This window comes from Paroedura picta, chromosome 7 (genome assembly GCF_049243985.1).
Source record: "Paroedura picta isolate Pp20150507F chromosome 7, Ppicta_v3.0, whole genome shotgun sequence".
In the NCBI taxonomy this organism is placed as follows: Eukaryota; Metazoa; Chordata; class Lepidosauria; order Squamata; family Gekkonidae; genus Paroedura; species Paroedura picta.
Window position 1 is genome coordinate 122806915 of NC_135375.1, and position 22669 is coordinate 122829583.

Consider the following 22669-nt stretch of genomic DNA (forward strand, 5'->3'; position numbering starts at 1 on the left):
TCCCCCCCTCAGGTTGCCAACCTCTAGCTGAAGCCCAGAGATCTCCTGGAATTATAACTAACCTTCAGACAACTGAGATCAGTTCCCCTGGAGAAAATGGCTGTTTTGGAGCAGGAGACATTATGTCAGCACCCCCTGCTGTGGTCCTCCCCTTCTCCAGACCCAAACTTCCTCAGGCTCCACCACCAAATCTCCAGGACTTTGTCAACTTGGAGTTGAGGACTGATGGACCCCAACTCCCCCCCTTCCCCTTGAACGGGGAGCCCAACCCCCCTTCCCCTCGAATTGCTGCCCAGGCAGCCCAGGATCTGCCTCCCCTTGGCTGTCTCTTGGCCTTAGTGAGAGCCTCCCTTGGAACGCTTCTGCCTTCGCTTATTGTTACGTAAATGCAGAGATCCCTATCTTCACCAGCAGCAGCACTTATCGCTGGGATCTTTTCCATGAGCACAGCACAGTGTCCCTCCGCAGAGCCATTTGGCACGGACTGGATGGCCAGATAACCGGATGCTCCTCTGCCTGAACTCCGCCTGCAGCCTCCTCCGCACCCAGCAGGGGCCTTCTGTGTTGTGTTTCTCCACATGGCCCCCCAGCAGGTTTGGAGGCAGCCCCGGAACACGGGCCAAGCAGGGCGGGGGATGCACAGCTGCGGACAGAATCAACATGTTTGCACAGCTGGGAGAAGCTGGTTCTGGAGCTCCTGTGCTCAGCTGTGTTTGGCCCTTGGTGACCCCACCGTGTGGGGGGCACCCCTTCCTTATTTAGCCACTGAGAAAGCCACAGGCAGCCACGTGCAGACAGCAGCCGTTGGCAGGAGGAAGGCATTCCCCACTCCTCCTGTGCTTGGAAGGGGAAAGGGGGCGCAAAGGGCTGTCGGAGGGGAGCAATGTGCTGTGCTCAGCTGCCAGGAAGGCAGCGCAAGGGGCTTTACCGTTTGGTTTGGCTGGCCTGTCAGTGCGCTGCAAAGAGCAGGAGGTCCACCAGTGGCCGAAGGAGCCACACTGAGGCCAACCCTTGGCCAGCTGGCCTGCTTTGGAAACAAGGGGCGGCGGAGAACCTCTGACCACACGTGCTCATGTCCAAACAACAAATAATGCACACTGGATTCCAACAGTCATATCAGCTGGCCCGTTCAGAGCAGACTGATGAGGGTCGCCAACTCCAGGTGGGGCCAGTCCCGGAGATTTGGGGCAATGCCTGGATGGTGTGGTTTGGGTACCGGAGGGAGCTCTTTGAGGATGGGAGGCCATTCGGTCATTCAGAAATGCCTGGAGAAGTGGGGGGTGGAGCTGGGCAGGGTCCGGGAAGCGCATCCTGAACACTTAGCTGCGCTTAATATTTGATCAGTGGACAAGAAAGCAATTTTCAAGCTGGTGATGGCAAAAACCTTATTCAAACAATAGAACAAGTTCCTAGATATAAAACTTCATTTTCATATTTTACTTCATCAGTGAACTGTAACAAAATCAAAGTAAATCATGTCTTTGTGCAGATCTTCGGCTGACGGGTCGTCTCTGCTTCTACTAATTGACTTAATATTTGATCAGCGGCCTCCTGGGTGGAGCCGGTCCAGCCTCTGTTTCCGGTCCATGGGCCAATCAGGATGCGCACAGCTTTGCTGTATGCACCCTGATTGGCCCGTGGACCAGAAACAGAGGCCGGGCCGGCCCCCTGACTGCCACCGGGAGAGGAGGGCAGTGGGGCTGGCCATGAGGGGGGGGTTCTCTGCCCCGAAAAGGCCCACTGAACCTTGGAGAGGCTGCAGCATGTCTTTTCAGGGGAGGGGGGAGAGCTGGTGGGAGGGGGAGCGAGGAAAGGGGATGCTAGCTCCTGTGTATTGACAGATGGCACCGGCTTAAATCTAGTTGGTCTGTAATACTGTGGAGTCCACACTCCATTTTATCCTCTGTCATCAGGAAATGAGTTGTAATCCTGAGAGATTCCCCAGGCCCCACCTGGAGATTAGCAACCCTAGACATCCTACAGCAGGGGTAGTCAACCTGTGGTCCTCCAGATGTTCATGGACTACAATTCCCATGAGCCCCTGCCAGCAAACGCTAGCAGAGACTCATGGGAATTGTAGTCCTTGAACATCTGGAGGACCACAGGCTGACTACCCCTGCCCTACAGCACAAAGCTTCCATTTCCTCCAGGAGAACTGACCTCTGTCGTCTGGAGACCAGCTGGAGTTCCAGGAGAACTCCCTGTCCGAGCTGGATATTGGCAACCTGATGAGGGATGTCCACAACCACATCCACTTTAGAGCTGCTGTTTGGAATGTTTTGGAAGAGGATGTGAGGGTGGCTTGGTCAGTCACTGGGCTCAAGGCACTCCCAGAGGTGGCTCTCCAGATGTCCATGGACTACAGTTCCCATGAGCCCCTGCCAGTAAGGAAGAGTGACAACAATGTCAGTGCAGGGGTGACCAACGTGGCGTCAGTACCTTATTAACTGTTTCCAGGAATTAAACAGAGCCAACAGCGTTCATTTTCTTTATTTTTCATTCCTTATTCCCAGGACATTTTAAAAATCACCCCCTCCTCTTTGAGAGCCAGCATGTTGCTGTACTGATTAAGAGCAGCAGCTTCTAATCTGGAGAACCAGGTATGATTCCTTGCTCTTCCACATGCAGCCAGCTGGGGACCCCCCCCCCCATCACAGGGTGTCTGTTGTGGGGAGAGGAAGGAAATTGGAAGCCGCTTTAAGATGCATGAGAACAAGTGGATCACCTTTGGGCCACAGTTATTTCACAGTTCTCTCAGAGCTCTCTCAGTTTTTCTCGAAACTCTGGCAACCCCACTTGCCTCACAGGGTGTCTGTTGTAGGGAGAGGAAGAGTAGGCAATTGTAAGCCACGTTGAGACTCCTTCAGGTAGCAAAAAGTCGGGTACAAAAAAACAGTTCTTCTCCTCCTCGCCTGCAGTCAGACTTCCTTAGGGTGGCTACACCTCCCCCATCAACCATTTTGTGGTTCCCCCCCCCAACCCCCATGTGGGTTCTATGGGTGCTCGCAGCCTCAAAAAGTTGGGGACCCCTCCTCTAGAATAAGACATAGTCCTCAGTTTCCTGTTTGAGTCACGAGAGCCCTTGATCTCTGCTAGGAAAGGGAAGGGAAGGAGCACTGCATTGGGAAAGTGACTGTTTCTAAGCAACCACAACAATATTACCAGCCTTCAAGCCTTGATTTCTGCCAGTCAGAGGAAGGGGGAAGAGCCCTTTTGGGCCTTCCTAGAAGTCCTCATCAGGGCCAGGCCTGGCAGCAACCACAGACAATTTGCTACTATACAACTAAAATGACTTACCCCGGTCAGCCTGTTTGTTGCTGCTCAACAACAGCCACCTCGCACAAGCCAGTGTGTGGCAATGATGAGAATTTCAGACCAGGATCTGGGAAATCTAGATTGAAATCCCCACTCCACTATGGAACCTCGTTGGGTTACTTTTAGGCTGACCCACCTCGCTGGATTGTTGTGAGGATACAAGTAGCGGATGTAAACTGCTTTGGCTGCCCATTGGGAGGGAAAGGTGGGGCACACATATGAAGTAAAGGAATAAGAAATATAGCTGAAGAGCCAGGGGGACAGATGAAAGGGAGTGTAGGTGGAAAGTGTATTTTTTAATAGTAACAGAAAGAAAAGCTTCCTTTTTACAGGCAAATCCACAGCCCTGCTGGGTGGGGGTTGGTGGTTCTGTGAGGGGAAGCGTCGCCCGGCCTCTCCTTATAATTCTGTGGTTCTCCTTGGCTAAGCGGCCTCTGTTTATTGATGCGATGTCTGGAAAATTCCCACAGACGGCGGATTATTAGAGAAGGGCAAGCATGTCATTTGCGAGGTGGAGCTAGGGAGAGGAATTGCACACGTCCGTGTAAGATGTCCCCGTCCCCCACCGGAGCACAGTTCTCCGTTTGGTGGGCCTCACGTGATCCCCCGCCTGGTCCCCACGTCCTCCGGTGGCCTTTTGGCATCGCGGTGGCGGGAAGCAGATCACAGCCGTTATTATCTGCAGCAACCCAGGCATAGCGCTGCCGAGAACAATGCCTCTTTCTTCCACGGGGGAAGGTTTTCTTGGCAGGAGGAGTGGAGAGGCCACTGCAAGCGACTCCCGCCCTGCAAACAGCGTCCACATCCGCCTCGTGTTGACATCACCTGCCTGGATCAACCAGTTCCCAGTTCCCAGCCCCAGTCTTTGGCCAAGGAAGCTCAGCTCCACCAGGCAATGAGAAGGGGCAGTGGGGCGGCTGACCCTGGTGATACCTGGAGATGTTGGGTGGGGCCTGGGGAAGGTGGGGTTTGAGGACAAGAAGAAGAAGAAGAAGCCTTTGCTGCTCGAAGGAGTCTCAAAATGGCTTACAATCATCTACCCTTCCTCTCCCTGAAGCAGACGCCCTGTTAGATAGGTGAGGCTGAGAGAGCTCTGAGAGAACTGGGACTGGCCCAAGGTCACCCAGCAGGCCTCACGTGTCTCATAGTGACTTACAATCACCTTCTCTTCCTCTCTCCAGAACAGACACCCAGTGAGGTAGGTGGGGGTGAGAGAGCTCTGAGAGAACTGGGACTGGCCTGGGGTCACCCAGCTGGCTGCATTTGGAGGAGTGAGGACTCAAACCTGGTTCTCCAGAATAGAGGCCTCTGCTCTTAACCACTATAGCTTGCTGGGGCAGTGGGGTTTAGTAGCATCCCGTTTTGCAAAGTGAACTGATTTCTGGGGTCTGGCGTGTGCTAGGTCTGGGTTAAGGAATATCTGAAGATTTTGGGGCTGGAGCCTGAAAAGGGCAGGGTTTGGGGAGGGGAGGGACTTCAATAGGAGTCCCCCTTCCCAAGCAGCCCTTTCCTCCAGGGGAACTGAGCTCTGCAGTCTGGAGAGGAGCTGAAATTCCAGGGGATCCCCTGGCCCCACCTGGAGGCTGGAATCCTTAAGCCCAAACAGCCCTTTTCTCTCTCCCAAACAGCCCTTTTATTCCATAGGAACCTGGAACGTCAGATCCATGAATCAAGGCAAGCTGGACGTGGTTAAACAAGAGATGACAAGACTGAACATCGACATTTTAGGAATCAGTGAACTAAAATGGACAGGAATGGGTGAATTTAATTCAGATGACCATCAGGTATACTACTGTGGACAAGAATCTCGCAGAAGAAATGGAGTAGCCTTCATAATCAATAAGAAAGTAGGAAAAGCAGTCTTGGGATACAATCCCCAAAATGACAGAATGATCTCAGTTCGAATCCAAGGCAAACCATTCAACATCACAGTGATCCAGGTCTACGCCCCAACCACTGCTGCTGAAGAGGATGAAGTTGATCAGTTCTATGAAGCCCTACAACACCTTCTAGAAGCAACGCCCAAAAATGATGTGCTTATCATCATGGGGGATTGGAATGCTAAAGTAGGAAGCCAAAAGATAACCGGGATAACAGGCAAGTTTGGCCTTGGAGTACAAAATGAAGCAGGGCACAGGCTGGTAGAATTTTGTCAAGAGAATACAATGGTCATAGCAAACACTCTTTTCCAGCAACCCAAGAGACGACTCTACACATGGACATCACCAGATGGTCAACACAGAAATCAGATTGACTATGTGCTCTGCAGCCAAAGATGGAAAAGTTCTAGCCAGTCAATAAAAACAAGACCAGGAGCTGATTGTGGTTCAGATCATGAGCTTCTTGTTGCAAAATTTAGGCTTAAATTGAAGAAAGTAGGGAAAAGCACTAGGCCACTCAGGTATGAACTAAATCATATTCCCGACGAATACACAGTGGAGGTGACAAATAGATTTAAGGAATTAGATCTGATAGACAGAGTGCCTGAAGAACTATGGACGGAGGTTCGCAACATTGTACAAGAGGTAGCAACTAAAACCATCCCAAAGAAAAAGAAATGCAAGAAATCAAAATGGCTGTCTGAGGAAGCTTTACAAATAGCTAAGGAGAGAAGGGAAGTGAAAGGCAAGGGAGAAAGAGAAAGATACACCCAATTGAATGCAGAATTCCAGAGAAAAGCTAGAAGAGATAAGAATGCCTTCTTAAATGAACAGTGCAAACAAATAGAAGAAAACAATAGAATGGGAAGGACCAGAGATCTTTTCAAGAAAATTGGAGATATGAAGAGAACGTTTCATGCAAAGGTGGGTACGATAAGGGACCAAAATGGTAGGGACCTCACAGAAGCAGAAGAGATTAAACAAAGGTGGCAAAATTATACAGAAGAACTATACAAGAGCGAGCTTAACATCCCTGATGACCACAATGGGGTAGTTACTGACCTGGAGCCAGACATCCTGGAATGTGAAGTCAAATGGGCCTTAGGAAGTCTGAGCAACAATAAAGCTAGTGGTAGTGACAGCATTCCAGTTGAACTATTCAAAATCTTAAAGGACGATGCAGTAAAAGTGCTACACTCAATATGCCAGCAAATTTGGAAAACTCAACAATGGCCACAGGATTGGAAAAGGTCAGTTTACATTCCAATCCCAAAGAAGGGCAATGCCAAAGAATGTTCAAACTACCGCACCATTGCACTAATTTCTCATGCTAGCAAAGTTATGCTCAAAATCCTACAAGCTAGGCTCCAGCAATATGTGGACCGAGAACTTCCAGAAGTACAGGCAGGATTTCGAAGAGGCAGAGGAACTAGAGATCAAATTGCCAACATACGCTGGATCATGGAGAAAGCTAGGGAGTACCAGAAGAACGTCTACTTCTGCTTCATTGACTATGCTAAAGCCTTTGATTGTGTGGAGCACAACAAATTGTGGCAAGTTCTTAAAGAGATGGGAATACCAGAGCATCTTATTTGTCTCTTGAGAAATTTATATGCAGGTCAAGAAGCAACAGTGAGAACTGAACATGGAATCACTGACTGGTTCAAAATTGAGAAAGGAGTTTGGCAAGGCTGTATACTGTCGCCTTGCCTATTTAACTTGTATGCAGAGCACATCATGAGAAATGCGGGATTAGAGGAGTCACAAATTGGGATCAAGATTGCAGGGAGAAATATCAACAACCTCAGATATGCAGATGATACCACTCTAATGGCAGAAAGTGAAGAGGAACTAAAGAGCCTGTTGATGCGGGTGAAGGAGGAGAGTGCAAAAGTTGGCTTGAAACTCAACATCAAGAAAACAAAGATCATGGCATCCGGCCCTCTCAATTCCTGGCAAATAGAAGGGGAAGAAATGGAGATAGTGACAGATTTTATTTTCCTGGGCTCCAAGATCACTGCAGATGGGGACTGCAGCAAAGAAATTAAAAGACGCTTGCTCCTGGGGAGGAAAGCTATGGCAAATCTAGACAGCATCCTAAAAAGCAGAGACATCACCCTGCCAACAAAAGTGCGTTTAGTCAAGGCTATGGTCTTCCCAGTTGCAATGTATGGCTGCGAAAGTTGGACCATAAGGAAGGCCGAGCGTCAAAGAATTGAGGCTTTTGAACTCTGGTGCTGGAGAAGACTCTTGCGAGTCCCTTGGACTGCAAGGCGAACAAACCGGTCAGTCCTAGAGGAGATCAGCCCTGACTGCTCTTTAGAAGGCCAGATCCTGAAGATGAAACTCAAATATTTTGGCCACCTCATGAGAAGGAAGGACTCCCTGGAGAAGAGCCTAATGCTGGGAGCGATCGAGGGCAAAAGAAGAAGGGGACGACAGAGAATGAGGTGGCTGGATGGAGTCACTGAAGCAGTAGGTACAAACTTAAATGGACTCCGGGGAATGGTAGAGGACAGGAAGGCCTGGAGGATCATTGTCCATGGGGTCGCGATGGGTCGGACACGACTTCGCACATAACAACAACAAAACAGCCCTTTTCTCTGTGGCCTGGAAATGGCCTGCAATTTCTGGGGACCGGTATCCGTAGCAGCAGGGCAGTAGAAAGGAAGGATGCCTGCCCCCCCCTCTGCCTCTCTCCAGCCCCCCTCTGAAGTCTGAGGCTCAGAGACAGTGTCAAGGCCTTCCCTTCCATCTGACTCCCCCTTCCAAAGCGGCCATGTTCTCCAAGTGAACCAATCTCTGTAATTCCAGGGGATCTCCAGCTGCCACCTGGAGGTTAGCAACCTGGCCTTGGAGGTCCGGCCAAAATAAACCAGCGTTCTGGTTCCTTGTGAGAAATACCCAACTGAAACGGGAGAACCAGAGGAGACAGGCCTGTCCCCAACTCCAAGCGAGGTCTGAACCATTCCCAGAATAACCACTGAGACAAGAAAATGGCTGCTTTGGTGGGCAGATTGGATGGCAGCAGGATCTAATGCAGGGGTAGTCAAACTGCGGCCCTCCAGATGTCCATGGACTACAATTCCCAGAAGCCCCTGCCAGCATTCGTGAATGCTGGCAGGGGCTCCTGGGAATTGTAGTTCATGGACATCTGGAGGGCCGCAGTTTGACTACCCCTGGTAATGGTTAAAGAACAGCGGCCTCTGATCTGGGAAACTCCTCCCCATGGAGCCAGCTGGGTGACCTTAGGTCAGCCGTAGTTCTCTCAGAGCTGTTCTTGCAGAGCAGTTCTCTCAACCCCACCAACCTCACAGGATATCTGCTGTGGGGAGAAGAAGGGAAAGGTGTTTGTAAGCTGTTCTGGGACTCTTTTGGGTAGTGAAAAGTGGGGTATAAAACCCCCAGCTCTTCTTCGTTATACCCCTCTGAGGTCAAAGCAGGGCTAGGCCCCCCAAGTACCAGTTCCAAGACAGCAGCTTCCTGGTGATTTGGGGATGAAGCATATAGATGAGGGGGTGGGGGGCTGGGGAGGGAGAACCTCAGCAGAGTGCCTGTTTGCCCCTCAGAACAGCCTTTTTCTCCAGAGGAAATCATCTGTAGTCATGAGCTCTCCTGGTTCCCACCTGGAGCCAGTTTGGAGAAATACAGAATGAGAAATACAGAATGAGACAGCCGCCAGTTGGCCACGTCACTCGTGAATACTGCCCATAAGAAGCCGGAAAGAATTGTCCAGGGCCTAGTCTGCACACAGTAGATAATGCACTTTCAATGCACTTTCGAAGTAGATTTTCCTGTTCCGCACAGGAAAATCCAGCTGCCGAAGCACATTGAAAGTGCATTATCCTGTGTGTGCAGACTAGGCCCTGGTCAGGAAAAAGCACCAGTTCAAGCTGTGATGCTTGATGGAAACAGCAGCTGATGGAAACAACATGGCCTTGTTTTGGCCCAGACTGGCTCTTGCGGCTATCAGAGGAGCCGGCCTGCATTGTCTCCAAAGGCGAGATTGTGCTTCTCCCTCCCGAAATAGAACGCAGAATGTTTATGAACCTCTCTCGGTCTTCACAGAAATGGAGCTGAGGGTGACCCGGGGTCTCCTGCCCCCTGTTGTGGGGTCTCTCCGCAAGCTCGTTTCTCTCCCAGACAAAAATAAATAGAAAAAGACGAATGAAAGAAGCATCTCCTTTGATGAATCCCAAGAGCAAGGGTAGTCAAACTGCGGCCCTCCAGATGTCCATGGACTACAATTCCCATGAGCCCCTGCCAGCATTCGCTGGCAGGGGCTCATGGGAATTGTAGTCCATGGACATCTGGAGGGCCGCAGTTTGACTACTCCTACCCAAGAGGCTGGCTCTGGAACTGCAGATAGGGCTGGCTTGTGCGGGAGCCTGAAGACAAGCGTGAACCCAGCTGGCCTTGAGAGAGGGGCTGTTCTTAGACTGGAGGTTTCCCTGGCTAGAAAGTGTTGCAAAAATTGAATTTGGGGCCAGGTTTGGGATTGAAACCAGTATCCTTCTTGAATGTGAGAGTAAATCTGTGGGATGGACTTTAGACTTCACAGGGTCCTGGACAAAGCAAGCGGGGAAGTTTTGTTTTGAGAAGAGCAGCTGAGATCAGTTTGGGTTTCACTTGAGCAGTTCTTCTTCTCCTTGGAATAATCCTTCCGTTGGCTTTGAGTCCCTGCTAAACAGATTCGCTTGCCTGTATTCAGAGCTAACCAACATGAAGTACACGCCTTTGACAGCTGACAGGCTTCTCCCGGTTGGTAAAATTATAACAACAAACATTGTTCATGACACACTTGGTTTTGTTGCAGGGACTTATTGAGACACACAGGGGCCTTCACGGACTGACTGACCAAGAGAGATTCTGTTAAAGGACTCTGGAAAAACATAGCAGAATTCTCCCAGCATTCCCAGTTGTAGAGCAGAGTAATTAAAAGAGAGCTGTTACCAGCCCCAGCTTTCTCCACCCAGGCATGGAGGCATCCCCACAAACGACCGGCCATGCTGAGCCCCCAGACCAGAAATACGCATGTTATTCTGACCTCTGTGGAAGAATGGCAGGATGGAGAGGCCTTCAAGAAACACGGGCCTAGGGCCAAGGCTGCAGACGGTTTTTGGGTACTCCCCCTGTTGTGCGAGACCCCAGACACACACTTCGCCTGAGATGCCACCGGGGAGGGTCTGCTGACACCCAGGAGCAAACTGTCTGCGGGAGCTCAGGGGTCTGCCGCAGGAGGGGGAAAGAGGGACGTCCCATTTTGTGAAATCAGCCGACGGTTAGGTTGGCGGCAGGCCATGGGCCATCAGAAGGCCCTTCTGAAATGCCCTGGCTGCTCTTTGGTCAGCCATGACCGCAGGGCAGCCAAAGCCCCAGCAGGACTTTCAGCCACGGCAACAGGGCTTCGCGGTGGCAGTTTTGTCGTTTTGTGCCAGCTGAAAGCGTCCTCGTGGAAATGCGCTCTTCAGGCCCAGCGTGCCGGGTGGCACTCCGCGGAAGGGAGGCTTCTGGCCTCTCCCGACAGCCCTCCTTTTGGAACATGCTGCCATTTGTCAGTGAAACTGGAGCTCCCCACCTGGGCTCGCTTTCAAAGGCTCCTGCTTGCCAGGAGGGAGGGGTTCCCCCCCCCCCCGATATTGTGCAACTTGCTGAGAGATCCGCCCCTGATTCATCTGCTCAGTTTACTGTGTGGGAGATTAATAGAACTGTAGCCCTAGTTCAAGCCCGGACAAATTCTCTCTGCCCCACTGGGTCTCCCTGTGAATGCAAGAGTCGTGCCTGGGCCAGCCTCTGCGAACTTCCCGAGCCTGCAGCAGTGCAGCCCAAGATGGCCCAGGTGAGCCCTATCTCATCAGATCTTGGCACCTCAGCAGGGCCATCCCAGGTTAGCGCTTGGACGGGCAGGGCTGCAATGCAGAGGCAAGCCATCGAAAACCCTAAGGCACAGGTTTGGAGCCTGTGGGTGTAACCCCCCCCCCATGTGCGAATGGTACAAGCCAGGGTGGGTAGGGTTGCGGGGTTCCTTGTAGGCATCAGTGGCAGATTGGGGGGGATGCGAATTCCAGGGGTGGGGAGGAGAAAATTAACATGACACCTGGCCATGATGCTGTGGCTTTGGGGCAAAAACTCTATGGTAGAATTATTATTTATTTATTATTAGACTTGCTGACCACCACTCGCACCCCCCTTTCTTTTCAGTTTAGACGACCAAGACCACAAAACCTCTCCAAAGCTACCGCCAGAGGACTCCTCTCTCAGCCCTGTGCAAAGTGCAGTGAAGTGGCAGGTGACTTTGTACAGGTGTGCACACGCACACCTGTTGCCAATGATCAAAATTTTGCAAGGCCAGTGTTGGTGGGTTCTACAGGGTCTTCCCTCACATTATGAGATTGTGTGATCCTTTCCCATTTTTCACAGTGTCTGATAACACAGCAGAGAATCTCCGTGTGCTGCAATATGGGAAACTATGAGGAAAAGCTGAGGGCATTGGTGATGTTCAGCCTGGAGAAGAGGAGGCAGAGAGGGGACAGGAGGGCTCCCTTTAAGGATCTGAAAGGTTATTACTTTGGAGGAGCGCAGGGAGCACTTCCTGTTGGTGGCAGAGGAGAGGACGTGTAGTAATGGGTTTAAACTACATGTAGAATGGTCCCAGCTAGATAGCAGGAGAAAATGTTTCACAGAGTAGTTCAGCAGTGGAATAGGCTGCCTAAGGAGGTGGTGAGCTCCCCCTCACTGGCAGTCTTCAAGCAAAGGTTGGAGACACACTTTTCTTGGATGCTTTAGGATGCTTAGGGCTGATCCTGCGTTGAGCAGGGGGTTGGACTAGATGGCCTGAATGGCCCCTTCCCACTCTATGATTCTAGGAGTCTAGTTCAGTCGTGGAGTGGGCTGCCTAAGGAGGTGGGGAGCTCCCCCTCACTGGCCGTCTTCAAGCAGCAGCTGGACAGATCCTTCTCCTGGATGCTTGACGCTTATCCTGTTTTGAGCAAGGGTGGGACTAGGTGGCCTGCATGGCCCCTTCCCACTCTATGGTTCTGTGAGTCTATAAGAGGGGCTTCACAGCTACTTGTCAGTTTCCAAAGAGTCTTGTCAGTTTCAGTGTCAACCCCCCATCCCCCCCCCCCGCCTGCTTTTCTTTCTGTCCCTTCCCATTCATGGAACTGGTGCTAAAATGCAGGCAGGGTTTAAATGAAAAGCACTTGCTGGACGCTACTGCGCAGTTGCGAGAGGGCAGATGTTATAAAAAAAAAACCCTTGGACACTCCCCCACATGTCACCCACCCCCACCCCCACCCCCACCCCCACCCTGGTTTAGAAAAGTACGTTTAAAAAAAATGTAGCTGCAGAATAAAAACGCTGAAGGGAAAAAGAATGGCCCGTAAGGCGGGCACCGGATTTGAAGTCCAGATTAAAGGTTTACGGCTCTGAAAATCTGCTTTAAGATGAGAGTGCGTAATGGGACACCGGCAGAGCGATTAAACGCCATAGCAACAAGTCCCCCAGTGTCTCTAATGACCATATAAAGCTCTGGTAATTACAGGGTGGTTAAAATGAAGGCACCATCAACTGGCTAACGTTCAGCTGTAGTCCAAACACGAGTTGGTGGAGCTTGATTGCTTATCATGCCAGTTCCTCTAAGGCCAGCAGCAGTTCCAGGAGCCGTCATGCAATTGCAGACAGGACGGAGATGCTGTGTGGGAGAAAGCCGGCTTGGTGTCGTGGCTCGTGTGGCAGAATAGGAGCAGGGTGCAGTCTGCACGGGGTTTTTACCCAGTCCCAATTCGAATGAACCCCTCCCATCTACACTGAATTCGATTTGCCTTTTGATTTTGGGTGCTTTAAATCTTCCCTCTGCAACATGCATGATTGATGCAGAGTGACCCTACCTTTCCCCTGTGATATCCTGGAGTGGATATAACCCTTGACATTTGAGCTCACCACCTCCTTGGGCAGCCTATTCCACTGCTGAACTCCTTTGACTGTGAAAATCTTTTCCTGATATCTAGCCTATATCGTTGTACTTGAAGTTTAAACCCATTACTGCGTGTCCTCTCCTCTGCAGCCAGCAGAAACAGCATCCTGCCCTCCTCCAAGTGACAACCTTTCAAATACTTAAAGAGGGCTATCATGTCCCCTCTCAACCTCCTTTTCCCCAGGCTGAACATTCCCAAGTCCCTCAACCTATCTTCATAGGGCTTGGTCCCTTGGCCCCAGATCATCCTCGTTGCTCTCCTCTGTACCCTTTCAATTTTATCTATGTCCTTCTTGAAGTGAGGCCTCCAGAACTGCACACAGTACTCCAGGTGTGGTCTGACCTGTGCCGTATACAATGGGACTATGACATCTTGTGATTTTGATGTGATGCCCCTGTTGATACAGCCCAAAATGGCATTCGCCTTTTTTACCGCTGCATCATACTGCCTGCTCATGTTTAGCTTCCGGATCCACACCGGAAAAAACAAAGTAAGTGCAGAATCATCCCTGGTTTGAGTCCTCTGCTGTGCCATGAAAGCTTGGTGAGTGAACTTCAGCCAGCCACACAGTCTAACCCACCTCACAGGGTTGTTGTGTGGATAAAGCAGAGGAAAGGAGAACAATATAGAATGCTTTGGGTCGCCCTTGGGGAGAAAAGGAAGATATAAGTATTGCAAATGAATGAATGTTGGAAAAATCGCTTTATCCCCGTTCTTTTAAAAGGCAGGAGGGCAGCAGGGAAACAACTGAATTGCAAAGAAAAATAACAAAGCTCGAGTCCAGTGGCACCTTGAAAACAAACAAAATTTAAGAGCAATGTTCGGAATGAAACTTTGTTGGTCTTGGTGCCACCGGCTTCAAACTTGGTTCTGTTTCTCCAGACCGACATGGCTGCCCAGTTGACTGTGGGTTCTCCAAAGCTCTTGACTTCCATTCTAAACAAAGAAACTGTGGGGGTGGGAAAGCAGCCAGAGACCACTAAAAGCTTGCAGTCTGGCATGATGAAACTAGAGTTTGTTGGGGTTCTGGACTTTGGTGTTAGAGTCATGATCCGTGGCACAAAGTGTGGCATTCTATGCCTTGGGGGGTCCTTTCCAGGAGAGGTTTGGGCCTCCTGAACCGTGTCTAGAGACACAGCTTTTGTGTGGAGCTCAGAGCCTCTCCTTTGAAACTGTTCCATCTTGCTAATGAATATTTTACAGTGCATTATCGATGGTTGTGCTAGACAGCACAGTCATTCTAGCCATTCTCTTCTCCCCATCTTAGCAAAGCCTTGATGGATCATGAGTAGTGGGACCTGTGCTATGGGCCAGCCATACCCAGAAAAGTTAGGGGAGGGCTGAATTAAGCTAGTGTGCACGCTGGCTAGCGAGTTCATCTAGGCCAAAAACAACACCCAAAGAAAGCGCAGGCTCTGGTTGTGCTACTAAACATCTTGATGCCCACCAGGCAGCAGGCAGGCCAGGGGGAAGAGAGAGAAGCAGGAAACAGGAAGTTGTCCTTAAGACTATTTCCGCATTAGCGATATTGTTTGGATTTGCATTTTTAGAGTCAACTTTGTTGTCCATTTCTGCACTGAAATTTGTTTTTTCAGGTGCAGTTCTGAATTGTCCCCCCTCCCACTTGCCCTGCAGCAAAGGAACCCCCTCCCCCAGAAAACTGGATTTCATCTTTTGAAGTGGGGTCTGACGGGGTCTAATTCTGGGCTGCCCAATGTGCAATGGGGTCTTCCACTGCACCCGCCATTTTTAGACATTTGGCTATGCCAGGGGTAGTCAAACTGCAGCCCTCCAGATGTCCATGGACTACAATTCCCATGAACCCCTGCCAGCATTTGGGGGAATTGTAGTCCATGGATATTATGGGAATTGTAGTCCAGGGGCATCTGGAGGGCTGCAGTTTGACTACCCCTGGGCTATGCCCTTTCCTCATCATGGTCCACCTTCCCTCTCCCTTCCTCTCCCTCTTTCTGTTCTGAAAAATCTACCTTTAAAAAAAAGGATGATCATGTTACAATGCTTTTTCCAAGTTATTTTTAAAGCAGACTTGCATGGCAGTGTTGTAATGTTATAACCCTGTTTTTTAATATATATATATATATACATTCAGGACACTCTGGGGCAAACGGAAGAGGCCATGGAGGGCACAGAACGATGGGATTAAGGGCACAATGAAAACAAAGGTGCAGGTAGGCACCATTTTGCAAAAAACACATTGTTGGCAAAGGGGAAGGGAGAAAAGCATGATGGGAAACTGCCTCCGTCTGACTCAGTACAGAGAGCGTATGGCAAATGTCATCCTGGGAAATGAGGTGAGGAAAGCCCAGATATAGAAATGCTAGAGTCCATTCACAGCATTGGAAGGAAATCCAAAGTGAGGCTAAAAGAAGGTATATCTCCTAATGCGGAAACAGTCTAAGAGGCTCAGTCTAGCCTTAAACAGACCGCATCAGAGAGACCAGAAAGGTCTGTCTCACTGACTCTATGGGAAGGGATCTTCTCTGGCTACAGGCAGAGGCAAGAGACATCGTGAAGGGCACCACTTCCAGCTCTTCTGTCAACCTAAAAATTCCCTACACTGCCAAGCCACTCTCCCAAAGAGTCACCTCTTCCCCAGACTTCTCGTGTTTAGAGTTTCTTCCATCCAGCTGGGGTATGTTTCCTTGGAGCAGGTGCCATGAATGATTGATCATTGTATTCATCGTCACGCTGACTGGCTGTGCAAACAAGAAACACGCTAGCAGATGGTGAATGAGAAATTAGAGGGGCAGAATGATGATGATAAAAGAAGATTGTGAGGCTACCTCCATCATTCCAAAGGATGGTGCTTTTTGATGACCTTCGGTAAGCTGAAAATTATGTGAGATGCTAGGTTTCAAAGCCCGGCCCCCTCCCTCTATCTCCGGCAAAGCTAAAGGGCTCCCCGGCAACTGTATGACCATGCAGATGGTCAAGGGTCTGGGAAGCTATGAAGAATGGTCAAAGGAGATGACCTGATTCACATGCCTTGATGTAACCCAGATGCTTTCGTTTGACACCTCAAGGTTGATTTCCTGCTGTTGCATTTTATGCATACCAACCTCCCCAACATTCCTCACCTCCTGTCCCTTATTGCCCTATATTTTCCTCTGAGTCTGGTTTCCGTAGTTCCCAAGTCTTCCTGTCCCTTGATGCTTGGTTGTTATCTCTATATTATGACTTCTTTTGAACTGTGGCTGGTTCGAGTTCCCAGGGAAGGTTTTGTGGGCCAGTTCTGACTATGCCTTCAACGTAGATGCTTACATTTTAAATAAAGAAACTTCAATTCAAAGAGTTTGCTTATTTAGAATTGAAGTCTCTCACAGCTGGGGATGTTTAGCCTGGTGCAAAGAAGATCAAAGGGAGATGTGACTGCAAATTTAAATTACCTGATGGGTTGTCCCCTAAAACGGGGCTGTGACTAACAAGTCTCTCCTGTTCAAATGGGCAAGACTGGACCCAGTGGCCTTCTATTACAAGTGAAATGGTGATTGAGCATGAAGAAGCGTGAACTGGAGAGGGAAAATCTCTCGGACTGGTAGTCCTTGATCAGAGCTGGGTGCTCACCAATTGATGATGCTCTTAATCTGGATCCACTACCATGATCAGGGGGTAGGCTAGATGGCCCTAAAGACCTTTAAGGGCTCCTATGGCTTGGGGTCAGCATACCTTAAGGACCCCCTTCTCCTGTATGAACTTCTCCTGTCAACTCTGGTCACATTTGGAGGACTGGCTTTGTGTGCTCCTACCATGCAAGTACCCACCATCTTTGGTGGTAACCTGAGGGAGGGGCCTTCTTGGTTGTGGCACCAAAATATTGGAATTCCCCCCACAGAGAGATTTGTCTGTCTCCCTCTATTGGTGTCTTCTGCCAACAAGTGAGATTTTTAATGTTTTCTTTGGCATTCCCCCATAACTGTTATTGGTCCACCTCCTTGGTTTTGGTGTTATGTGTGTTGAAATGTTTCTTTTCCCCTTAATTATTCTATATATACTTTATTTTTAGTGTTGCTTCAGTGTTTTGATGCTTCCTGCCTTGGGGAGAAAGGTAACAGTTACTGTGTAACCACGAGCTTATGCAATTGAACCATGAGCTCCAAATGGCTGCTGCAGCTCTTGACGGGATCCAAGACTTAAAATTCAGTTACTAACTAAGCATTTCTTAGCTTCTCTGCATGTCTCTGGCAGCCGTTGGGAGCTCCGACCTTCTTTGAGTGAATTTCTGAACAAGACTGTGGCCGGACATGAGCTTGAACTGGTGGCTTTTTGGAATTACTTGATGGATTTTCTAGCCATTGTTGGTTATTGATCTGAAAGAATTGCAATTTGTACCATTTGAAATAAAGTTGTCTGAAAAGAGACATAATCGTCATGGTTTAATTGTATTGGTTCATGTTTACACAATAACTGCTGTTTGCATTTTCATTCTGTTGACTGTGGCTCTGTTTTTGCTTGGGTAAGAAGGAAGCGTAGAAATGTTTTGCAGGCAGGCAGGAGGAAGGAAGGAAGGAAGGAAGGAAGGAAGGAAGGAAGGAAGGAAGGAAGGAAGGAAGGAAGGAAGGAAATTCAGGATCAAGCTTATTGTACAGCCATAGGCTTTACAAATATCAGCAAATGAAGCTGCAAGATGCGTCAAGACTTGGTGGAGTCCCCTTATTAAAACATCCTTCCCTTTCAGTTCAAGTCCCTCCTTCTTTCTAACTCAAGGGTCCCCACTGTTTGTGAGCCTGTCCCACTTTTGGAGGGACATCTGGGAGCACCTGGCAAGTTGTACTAATTAAAATATATATATTACAATACTATTTTTATGTTCTATGCGTTCTATGAAAATTTTTGTTGCTCAATATAGACCAAATTTTAAATCAAGAACACCCCCCCCCCCCCGGTCAATGTTGTCCCGCTTTACCAGTGTTAAAATCTGGTCACCTTAGCCTGTGGGTACTTCTGGAATTCTGAAACCAGATGGTAGCTACAGCCACAAAATGGCTGCCACCAAAGGCCGTCAGCTACAAAATGGCTGCCATAAGAGGAGGAGCAAACCACAACATCTCAAGGAATGGGATCCTATATAACGCTTGTAGGAACTCCAACATTTCAGGGGGAAGTTTCTGTTTAACATGATGCCTTTAAAAATGAACAGACTATTTACAAATGCTTTCCTGCCTATTCACAGAGTCAGCTGGGTGCAGTGAGCCAGGGTGCAGTGAGTCCCTGCTCCTTCTCCACATGCAGCTAGCTCGGTGATCTTTGTTTAGTTGCAGTCCTGTTAGAGCTAGTCGCAGTCTCTCTCAGAGCTCTCTCAGCCCCACATCCCTCACAGGGTGTCAGTCGGGCACAGAGGAAGGGAATGTGACTATAAGCCGCTTTGAAATACCACTTGGTAGAAAAGAGCAGGGTATAAAATCAACTCTTCTTCTTCTTCTTCTTCTTCGTGACGAAACTTGTGTTATGATGGCAGCTGTGATTTTTAAAAAGCTGCAAAACCCATGGCCAGTCCGAAGCCTTGAGGGGCAAAGGCTCCCCATGGCCCAGCCCACTTACTTAAAAAACTTTGGTGGGTGCCAGAAACATGTCCGTGGGTGCCCATGAGCACCAGATTGGGGTCCCGTGCTCTCCTAGCTGTACCCCAAGGCACGAAATGGGAGCAGAAGAAAAGGCCCTGTGTCTTCAGTAGGGACAGGACGGCCAGCTCTTGGTTGGGAAACACTTGCTGGTTTGGGGAGGGGTGGCATTTTGGGAAGGTGGGGGCTGGAGGAGGGCAAGGGCTCAGCCAGGTCAAATGCCCCATCACCCACCTTCCAAAGCAGCCTTTTTCTCCAGGGGAAGAAAGGTCCCTTCTCATTTGAAGAGATCCCCCAGCATGGATGAATCCCTGGCAGTGTGCTTCATCTCCACTCGCAAGACCTGCCCCTTCCGTGCCTCCCTGTCCCCACGCGCCCCCGTTCCTCTCCTCTCCCTGAGGCGGGAGACGGCAGGCAGGCTTTCCTCTGTGCAGGGCGTTAGCTGGCCAGCTGGAGCGGAATCCCACACCCAAGTCATCCGTCACCACTGGCAGTTTATTTAGGGACACTCTGCCTTGCCAGCTGCAAACAGAAGAGAGGACGGGCATTGTTCTGGCAGGCCAAGGGCTTCGGGGACTCCTTGTCCTTAGAAAACACCTTTGCTGACATTGGACACCTGCCCATGCAAGGGCCCCGCTCCAGGCAGCAGCCAGCAGGAACTGGAGCAGGCAGGGCCCTCAGGTGCGGCCAAAATCGGGCAGGTCTCACTCTGACCTTTGCCGGGGGTTGCCAGGGCCAGGTTGGGAAATACCTGGGGGCTTTGGGGGTGGAGCTGGAAATGGGTGGGATTTGGGGCGGGAAAGGACCTCAGCTCAATGTAATGCAAGGCAGCCTTTTGCTCCAGGGGAACTGATCTCTGCTACCTGGAAATAATTCCAAGTGATCCCCAGGCCCCACCTGGAGGCTGGCATCCCTACTCTCCACCATATTTTCCGTAAAGAAAGAAAGGCTTTTTATTCTTTGCTCAAGAACATTAAATCAAAGGAGCCGTTCAAAAGGTTTACTGTATACGTGTGCCACTTCCTTTTATTAAAAAAGAAGAAGAAAACCAACTAAAAAACCAACCAACCAACCCAAAAACTTGGAATTGCAGAACTAAACCAGTCAGTGAGGAGGTTTTGTGACTGGCTGAGCACCCCTTCCCACCCTAGTTTAAACTTCTTGTGAGCCTCCACAGATAAGGTGATCAGATTTCAAGATTGGAAAAAGAGGGACACCACTGACTGGGGGTTGCCAACCTCCAGGAGAAACCTGGACGTCTGGAATCACCTCAGGCCTGCATAGCTTGGAGACACTGGGGGGTTGCCAACCTCCAGCCAACATTCAACAAATTTATTATAGATTCTCCTTTCCACATGTCTGTTTGGTATTCTACAATTTCATAACCCAGTAAACTTACAATGCTTAAAAATACTGAAAACACTAAAAGACTGCTGGATGTATATTTTTGATATAGGTATATCTCCCTTTTCTCCTTCCCCTTCTGCAAGAAATTGAAGACAGTGCATTTAGTTCTCGTCCTGCCACGGAGGGGGAGCGGTGGCTGCCGGCTGCTGTCCCCCCCCCACAGCTAACCAAACGGGCAGGCGAGGAGCTGCCGCCGCGCGCGTAAGTGAGCAAGTGCTCTGTTGCCGCTCTCTCCCCCGCACTCGGCCCTCCACGCTTGGAGCGATCCTGAGGGCCCCTCCTCCCCACGCCGTGCCACGCTGGCCCAGCCAAGGCCGGACCTGGGGCGCACGTGCTAGCGCGCCTACCTTTCAGCCGAGTAGACAAAGCACTTCAGCGGGGCAAGATTGTGGCCCCGGTGAGCCCAGGGGAAGGGCAGCCGGCAGGCAATGGGCGAGAGGAAGCACGGCACACAGCAAAACGCGGGGCCACCCGACACAAAGGGGAACCACTGAAGAGTTACTCGGCTGCCGAGTGCCGGACCTGCAGGTGGATCGTTGGCCAAGTGAAATGCTAGCGTGGCTGGCGGTTGGGACCCAGCTGGCTCATGAGCCCTGGAGAGGCGCGTGCCTCAATCCGGGTGTGGGAGGCGGGAGGGGGGCTCCACGGGGCTCTGCCCCCCTGGGTGAGGGGACGGGGAGGCCCATGAGCGCGTGTGCTAGAGGAACTCCGGCCTTCAGACACATGCCTTTCGTGTGGTGGCAGAGAAAGCCCCGTGCCACGGATTCTTCTTCTTCTTCTTGCCTCTCGGCTGAGAGCCTCAGCCACACGCACTTGAGCAGCCCCAGAGCATCGCACACCTCCATGCAGCCTCGCCGCCTGCTGAGAGTGAGAGCCCTGCTGCCCCGCATGCCTCCCTCGCTACACGTGCTTCCCTCTCAGGGCAGGTGCAGGACGTGCGTGGGGCGGCGCTCAGCAAAGGCGGGTCTGCTGGGGCCAGGGAGAGCCGCAACGTGCCATGTTGGCCGCATCACGGGACCTCTAGAGAACGCGACGGGACCCGGGGCATTTTGGATTTTAGCGTGGCAGTCCTGCGAGAGTCGGGATGCCTGGTCTCCTTATCCCCAGGCCAGCAACTATGGGAGTGGCAGGATAAAACTCAAAAGTGTGAATGAATGAAAATAACAAATAAATAAATAGATGCCTATTAGCTTCTCAAGCATGCGTAGATCACACTTCAGTTAAACAATCTCTGTGCCTCGGTCTTCTTCATAAAATGCATCATTCCTCACACGGGATCCGGAACAGAAATCACTGGCCACTGGGCAGGGCTGGCCAGTCCATTTCTCATCCAATGGCACATTGATATGTTCCCACCTTCTGCTTCACCTTCCTCTCACCTGCTTCCGAGATGCCGTCTACACACAGTGAACTGTCCTCCATTTTGGAGAGCATCAAGCAGACATGGTGGCCGCCTTCGTGTTCTGCAGAAAACGGGCCGGCCGTCTCTTACGTGTGTTTGCTGACTTTTAGCCAACCTAAGCTGCCTGCGACCGTCTCAAATTACTTTAAGCCAAAATGACTTCAAAATGGTTTCACTCTGGCCCATCAAAGGGACAAATTACTGCCACAAGGAGTGGAAGAGAAAGCGGAAATAACGGCATACTTTCTGGTCGCAGCCGTGACAGACTGAATTGGGTTCAGTTTCCTTTGTGGGTTCTTTGGCCGATGATATTTGCTGAAATCTGTAGCAATACTCATCAAATCCAGTCGGCTCATTAGACCCAGTAGGCCAGGGGTAGTCAAACTGCGGCCCTCCAGATGTCCATGGACTACAATTCCCACGAGCCCCTGCCAGCATTCGCTGGCAGGGGCTCCTGGGAATTGTAGTCCATGGACATCTGGAGGGCCGCAGTTTGACTACCCCTGCAGTAGGCTTTTTGGAGATGAAAATGTTTTTGTGCTAAAATCAGAAGGGGAAAAAAATAAACTGTTGGGGCTGAAGACAATTTTATTATTTTTCCTCATGTCCGAAAAGAATAAAAGTTCAGGACCCACAAAAATCAATTAAATTTGGCCTGAAACAGGGAAGAATGACAGGCGCATTTAATATAATATTAAAAATAATTTTAATATAGACATTATTATGGGGGGAGCAAGAAAACGAAAGCACCAAGGGCCCAGGGCAATGAGATGGGGCCCCGGCTGAGCAGTTGCCAGGGCAGGTATAAGCTGTTATTCCACCGCTTGACTGGTTATTTGATAACTCTTTGAATTCCTCTCCGAAGACGCCCAGCTGCTTCGGGCCCTGCCTCCCGGGCTGGTTAAACAATAATCCGACCTCCTTCGATCCCTGAGAAGAAATATGCTCGCTCGGCTACCTGAACCTCTTCCAGACCTTGACCTGCCTCCAGCCGCCAGTTGCTTGGCGTGGAATATTCGTGCTCACCACCGTTCCCTGAAGGAGGTGGAAGTTTTCTGACTGGCGGGGCGACATTTCCATGCGTCACTGCAGGGTTGCTGGTGGCCAGGG

The 22669-nt window shown here is 50.3% G+C and overlaps 1 long non-coding RNA gene across 2 annotated transcripts; it reads left to right on the forward strand.

Annotated features, from left to right (window-relative positions):
* The first annotated feature begins 9505 nt into the window (after positions 1–9505).
* Positions 9506–17629, forward strand: LOC143841918 (uncharacterized). Of its 2 annotated transcripts, none has more exons than XR_013232942.1 (3): positions 9506–11034; positions 11397–11498; positions 15282–17629. It is a non-coding gene; the product is annotated as an uncharacterized LOC143841918 (long non-coding RNA). The 2 variants fall into 2 exon arrangements; XR_013232943.1 differs by having other exon boundaries at positions 11397–11484.
* Positions 17630–22669: the final 5040 nt, after the last annotated feature.